This window comes from Nymphaea colorata, unplaced genomic scaffold (assembly GCF_008831285.2).
Source record: "Nymphaea colorata isolate Beijing-Zhang1983 unplaced genomic scaffold, ASM883128v2 scaffold0745, whole genome shotgun sequence".
Taxonomy (NCBI): domain Eukaryota; kingdom Viridiplantae; phylum Streptophyta; class Magnoliopsida; order Nymphaeales; family Nymphaeaceae; genus Nymphaea; species Nymphaea colorata.
The window spans coordinates 20,001-27,500 of NW_022205251.1; the positions used below are offsets into that span (position 1 = coordinate 20,001).

General features: G+C 38.1%; 1 non-coding gene across 1 annotated transcript; it reads right to left on the reverse strand.

The window, feature by feature from the left end:
- Positions 1–996: 996 nt before the first annotated feature.
- TRNAM-CAU (transfer RNA methionine (anticodon CAU)) lies at positions 997–1,070 on the reverse strand. The gene has a single exon. It is a non-coding gene; the product is annotated as a tRNA-Met (tRNA).
- Between the last annotated feature and the right edge of the window lie 6,430 nt (positions 1,071–7,500).

Genomic DNA, 7,500 nt, shown 5'->3' on the forward strand with positions numbered 1-7,500 from the left:
TACTCTTCAGTTTTCTGTTGAGGTCTATCCCGTAGAGGTACTCAAATTGGATCAGTGATCGATTTCTAGGTTTTGTCGTAAACCTAATTGGTTACTTCCAATTACGTAAATCAATAGTTCAAACCGCACTCAAAGGTAGGGCATTTCCCATTGATATAGGAACTTCTGTACCAGAAACAATGGTATCTCCAATTATAGCCCTCTGGGATGTAAAATATATCTCTTCTCACCATCCCCATAGTGTATGAGACAAATGTATGCATTTCGATTAGGGTCGTATTCTATGGTTACGATTCTACCAGATATGTCTTTTGCATTCCGTCGAAAATCGATTTTACGGTATAGACGCTTATGACCTCCCCCTCTATGCCTTGCGGTAATGATTCCTCTGGCATTACGACCTTTACCACAACGATGCTGTCCATAGATCAAATTTGTTCGTGGATTGGATTTCGCTTGACTGTCTACGGCTCCTTTGCGTGTGCTAGGGGTAGAAGTTTTGTATAAATGTATGGCCATGTTATTAAGTATTTATTTTTTTTTATTTAAGTTCTTTTCTCTATAAGAGGTGGAATAGAATAACCCGGTTGAAGCGTAATGATCATACGTCTGTAATGCATTGTATGTCGCATAATAGGTCCCATTCTTCTACCCTTTCCCGGGAGTCGATGGCTATTCATAGCTACTACCTTGACACCAAAGAAGAGTTCGATCCAATGCTTTATTTCTGTCCTAGTTGATCCTGATTCGACATTAGAAGTATATTGATTGTTCCCCAATAACCGAATACTTTTTTCTGTAAATACTGCATATTTGATTCCATCCATAAATCCATTTTCTTCCCTATGAGTTCCAGTATCTATAAGAATTAGAATTCTTACCGTTTCTACCGTTTCTATCTTATTCTTATAGTATGAATATACCAATTAGTTATCTATGGATGATGAGATTCCGTTGATACGGAGCCAATTCTATTATTGAACGTTCCAATTCGCGTGCATCCAGCAGGAATTGAACCTACGAATTTGCCAATTATGAGTTGGGCGCTTTAACCATTCAGCCATGGATGCTTCGCGGAGACTCGTCATCAACGGGGGCTGTCTTTGTGTAAGTGGATTTCAATTGAAATATAATCTTTCGTTTAGGAGAAATCAATGAAACGGCATCAATTCAAATCCTGTATTTTGGAATTGAGAGAGATATTGAGAGAGATCAAGAATTCTCGCTATTTCTTAGATTCATGGACCAAATTCGATTCAGTGGTGTCTTTCACTCACATTTTTTTCCACCAAGAACGTTTTGTGAAACTCCTTGGCCCCCAAACTTGGAGTGTCCTGCTTTCACGTGATTCACAGGGTTCAACAAGCAATCGATATTTCACTTTCACGATCAAAGGTGTAGTACTGCTTGTAGTAGCGGTCCTTATATATCGTATTAACAATCGAAATATGGTCGAAAGAAAAAATCTCTATTTGATGGGGCTTCTTCCTATACCTATGAATTCCATTGGACCCAGAAATGATACATTGGAAGAATCTTTTTGGTCTCCCAATATCAATAGGTTGATTGTTTCGCTCCTGTATCTTCCAAAAGGGAAAAAGATCTCTGAGAGTTGTTTCATGGATCCGAAAGAGAGTACTTGGGTCCTCCCAATAACTAAAAAGTGTATCATGCCTGAATCTAACTGGGGTTCGCGGTGGTGGAGGAACTGGATCGGAAAAAAGAGGGATTCTAGTTGTAAGATATCTAATGAAACAGTAGCTGGAATTGAGATCTCATTCAAAGAGAAAGATATCAAATATCTGGAGTTTCTTTTTGTATCCTATATGGATGATCCGATCCGCAAGGACCATGGTTGGGAATTGTTTGATCGTGTTTCTCCGAGGAAGAAGCGAAACATAATCAATTTGAATTCGGGACAGCTATTCGAAATCTTAGCGAAACACTTGATTTGTTATCTCATGTCTGCTTTTCGTGAAAAAAGACCAATTGAAGTGGAGGGTTTCCTCAAACAACAAGGAGCTGAGGCAACTATTCCATCAAATGATATTGAGCATGTTTCCCATCTCTTCTCGAGAAACAAGTGGGATATTTCTTTGCAAAATTGTGCTCAATTTCATATGTGGCAATTCCACCAAGATCTCTTCGTTAGTTGGGGGAAGAATCAGCACGAATCGGATTTTTTGAGGAACGTATCGAGAGAGAATTTGATTTGGTTAGACAATATGTGGTTGGTAAACAAGGATCGGTTTTTAGCAAGGTACGGAATGTATCGTCAAATATTCAATATGATTCCACAAGATCTATTTTCGTTCAAGTAACGGATTCTAGCCAATTGAAAGGATCTTCTGATCAATCCAGAGATCATTTCGATTCCATTAGGAATGAGGATTCGGAATATCACACATTGATCAATCAAACAGAGATTCAGCAACTAAAAGAAAGATTGATTCTTTGGGATCCTTCCTCTCTTCAAACGGAACGAACAGAGATAGAATCAGATCGATTCCCGAAATACCCTTCTGGATATTCCTCAATGTCCCGGCTATTCACGGAACGTGAAAAGCAGATGAATAATCATCTGTTTCCGGAAAAAATCGAAGAATTTCTTGGGAATCCTACAAGATCAATTCGTTCTTTTTTCTCCGACAGATGGTCAGAACTTCATCTGGTTTCGAATGCTACTGAGAGGTTCACTAGAGATCAGAAATTGTTGAAGAAACAACAAGATGTTTTTTCTTTTGTCCCTTCCAGGCGATCGGAAAAGAAAGAAATGGTTGATATATTCAAGATAATTACGTATTTACAAAATACCGTCTCAATTCATCCTATTTCATCAGATCGGGGATGTGATATGGTTCCGAAGGATGAACCGGATATGGACAGTTCTAATAAGATCTCATTCTTGAACAAAAACCCATTTTGTGATTTATTCCATCTATTCCATGACCGGAACAAAGGGAGATACACGTTGCACCACGATTTTGAATCAGAAGAGAGATTTCAAGAAATGGCAGATCTATTCACTCTATCAATAACCGAGCCTGATCCGGTGTATCATAAGGGATTTGCCTTTTCTATTGATTCCTACGGGTTGGATCAAAAAAAATTCTTGAATGAGGTATTCAACTCCAGGGATGAATCGAAAAAGAACTCTTTATTGGTTCTACCTCATATTTTTGATGAAGAGAATGAATCTTTTTATCGAAGGATCAGAAAAAAATGGGTCCGGATCTCCTGCAGGAATGGTTTGGAAGATCCAAAACCCAAAATAGTGGTATTTGCTAGCAACAACATAATGGAGGCAGTCAATCAATATAGATTGATCCGAAATCTGATTCAAATCCAATATAGCACCTATGGGTACATAAGAAATCTATCGAATAGATTCTTTTTAATGAATAGATCCGATCGCAACTTCGAATATGGAATTCAAAGGGATCAAATAGGAAATGATACTCTGAATCATATAACTATAATGAAATATATGATCAACCAACATTTATCGAATGTGAAAAAGAGTCAGAAGAAATGGTTCGATCCTCTTATTTCTCGAACCGAGAGATCCATGAATCGGGATCCTAATGCATATAGATACAAATGGTCCAATGGGAGCAAGAATTTCCAGGAGCATTTGGAGCATTTCGTTTCTGAACAGAAGAACCGTTTTCAAGTGGTGTTCGATCGATTACGTATTAATCAACATTCGATTGATTGGTCCAAGGTTATCGACAAACAAGATTTGTCTAAGTCACTTCATTTCTTTTTGTCCAAGTCACTTCTCTTTTTGTCTAAGTCACTTACTTTTTTCTTTGTGAGTATCGGGAATATCCCCATTCATAGGTCCGAGATCCACATCTATGAATTGAAAGGTCCGAATGATCAACTCTGCAATCAGTTGTTAGAATCAATAGGTGTTCAAATCGTTCATTTGAATAAATTGAAACCCTTCTTATTGGATGATCATGATACTTCCCAAAGATCGAAATTCTTGATCAATGGGGGAACAATATCAGCATTTTTGTTCAATAAGATACCAAAGTGGATGATTGACTCACTCCATACTAGGAATAATCGCAGGAAATTCTTTGATAACACCGATTCCTATTTCTCAATGATATCCCACGATCGGGACAATTGGCTGAATCCCGTGAAACCATTTCATAGAAGTTCATTGATATCTTCTTTTTATAAAGCAAATCTACTTCGATTCTTGAATAATCCACATCACTTCTGCTTCTATTCTAACAAAAGATTCCCTTTTTATGCGGAAAAGACCCGTATCGATAATTATGATCTTACATATGGACAATTCCTCCATATCTCGTTCATCCGCAACAAGATATTTTCTTTGTGCGTCGGTAAAAAAAAACATGTTTTTTTGGAGAGAGATACTATTTCACCAATCGAGTCACAGGTATCTGACATATTCATACCTAACGATTTTCCACAAAGTGGTGACGAAACGTATAACTTGTACAAATCTCAGCCTCTTTCAACTTATTGTCAGCCTCTTTCAGATATGAATCTATCTGATTCAGAAGGGAAGAACTTGCATCAGTATCTCAGTTTCAATTCAAACATGGGTTTGATTCACACTCCATGTTCTGAGAAAGATTTACCATCCGCAAAAAAACGGAATCTTTGTCTAAAGAAATGCGTTGAGAAACGGCAGATGTATAGAGCCTTTCAACGAGATAGTGCTTTTTCAAATCTCTCAAAATGGAATCTGTTCCAAACGTATATGCCATGGTTCCTTACTTCGGCAGGGTGCAAATATATAAATTTCATCCTTTTAGATACTTTTTCAGACCCATTGCCGATACTAAGTAGCAGTCACAAATTTGTATCCTTTTTTTATGATATTATGCATGGATCAGATATATCATGGTCAATTCTTCAGATTCCATTGTGGGCGATTCTTCCACGATGGAATCTGATAAGTGAGATTTCGAGTAAGTGTTTACAGAATCTTCTTCTGCCCGAAGAAATGATTCATCGAAATAATGAGTCACCCGTTCCATTGAAGTGGACACATCTGAGATCACCAAATGCTCGGGAGTTCCTCTATTCAATCCTTTTCCTTCTTCTTGTTGCTGGATATCTCGTTCGTACGCATCTTCTCTTTATTTCCCGAGTCTCTAGTGAGTTACAGACAGAGTTAGAAAAGATCAAATCTTTGATGATTCCATCATACATGATTGAGTTGCGAAAACTTCTGGATAGGTATCCTCCACCTGAACTGAATTCTTTCTGGTTAAAGAATCTCTTTCTAGTTGCTCTGGAACAATTAGGAGATTCTCTGGAAGAAATACGGAGTTCTGCTTCTGGTGGCAACATGCTATTGAGTGGTGGTCCCACTTATGGGGTCAAATCAATACGTTCTAAGAAGAAAGATTTGAATATCAATCTCATCGATATCATCTATCTCATAAGTATCATACCAAATCCCATCAATTCAATCACTTTTCGAGAAATACGAGACATCTAAGTCGTACAAGTAAAGAGATCTATTCATTGATAAGAAAAAACGTGAACAGTGATTGGATTGATGATCAAATAGAATCCTGGGTCGCGAACAGTGATTGGATTGATGATGCAGAAAGAGAATTCTTAGTTCAGTTCTCCACCTTAACGACAGAAAAAAGGATTGATCAAATTCTATTGAGTCTGACTCATAGTGATCATTTATCAAAGAATGACTCTGGTTATCAAATGATTGAACAACCGGGATCCATTTACTTACGATACTTAGTTGACATTCAAAAAAGGTATCTAATGAATTATGAGTTCAATAGATCCTGTTTAGCAGAAAGACGGATATTCCTTGCTCATTATCAGACAATTACTTATTCACAAACCCCGTGTGGGGCTAATAGTTCTCATTTCCCATCTCATGGAAAACCCTTTTCGCTCCGCTTAGCCCTACCCCCTTCTAGGGGTATTTTAGTGATAGGTTTTATAGGAACTGGACGATCATATTTTGTCAAATACCGAGTGACAAACTCCTATGTTCCCTTCATTACGGTATTTCCGAACAAGTTCCTGGATGACAATCAAGGTTATCTTATTGATGATATCGATATTGAGGATCGTGACGATATCGATATTGATGATCGTGACGATGATGACCTTGATACGGAGCTGCTAACTATGCCGAATGTGCTAACTATGTATATGACGCCGAAAATAGACCAATTTGAGATCACCCTTCCATTAGAATTAGCAAAAGCAATGTCTCCTTGCATAATATGGATTCCAAACATTCATGATCTTTATGTGAATGAGTCGAATTACTTATCCCTCGGTCTATTAGTGAACCATCTCCCCAGGGATTGTGAAAGATGTTCCACTAGAAATATTCTTGTTATTGCTTCGACTCATATTCCCCAAAAAGTGGATCCCGCTCTAATAGCTCCGAATAAATCAAATACATGCATTAAGATACGAAGGCTTCTTATTCCACAACAACGAAAGCACTTTTTCATTCTTTCATATACTAGGGGATTCCGCTTGGAAAAGAAAATGTCCCATACTAATGGATTCGGATCCATAACCATGGGTTCCAATGCACGAGATCTTGTAGCACTTACCAATGAGGTCCTATCAATTAGTATTACACAAAAGAAATCAATTATAGACACTAATACAATTAGATCAGCTCTTCATAGACAAACTTGGGATTTGCGATCCCAGGTAAGATCCGTTCAGTATCATGAGATCCTTTTCTATCAGATAGGAAGGGCTGTTGCACAAAATGTACTTCTAAGTAATTGCTCCATAGATCCTATATCTATCTATATGAAGAAGAAATCATGTAAGGAAGGGGATTCTTATTTGTCCAAATGGTACTTCGAACTTGGAACGAGCATGAAGAAATTAACGATACTTCTTTATCTTTTGAGTTGTTCTGCCGGATCGGTCGCTCAAGATCTTTGGGGACCCGATGAACAAAATTGGATCACTTCTTATGGATTCGTTGAGAATGATTCTGATCTAGTTCATGGCCTATTAGAAAGCGCTCTGGTGGGATACTCACGGACAGAATGCAGTCAGTTTGATAATGATCGAGTGACATTGCTTCTTCGGTCCGAACCAAGGAATCAGTTAGATATGATGCAAAATGGATCTTGTTCTATCGTTGATCAGAGATTTCTATATGAAAAATACGAATCGGGGTTTGAAGAAGGGGAAGGAGAAGGAACCCTCGACCTGCAACAGATAAAGGAGGATGAGGATTTATTCAATCACATAGTTTGGGCTCCTAGACTATGGCGCCCTCATGGCAATCTATTTGATTTTATCGAAAGGCCCAATAAATTGGGATTTCCCTATTGGGTCAGGTCATTTCGGGACAAGCGGATCATTTATCATAAAGAGGATAAGCTTCAAGAGAATGATTCGGAGTTCTTGCGGAGTGGAACCGTGCAGTACCAGACACGAGATAGATCTTCCAAAGAACAAGGGTTTTTTCGAATAAGCCAATTCATTTGGGACCCT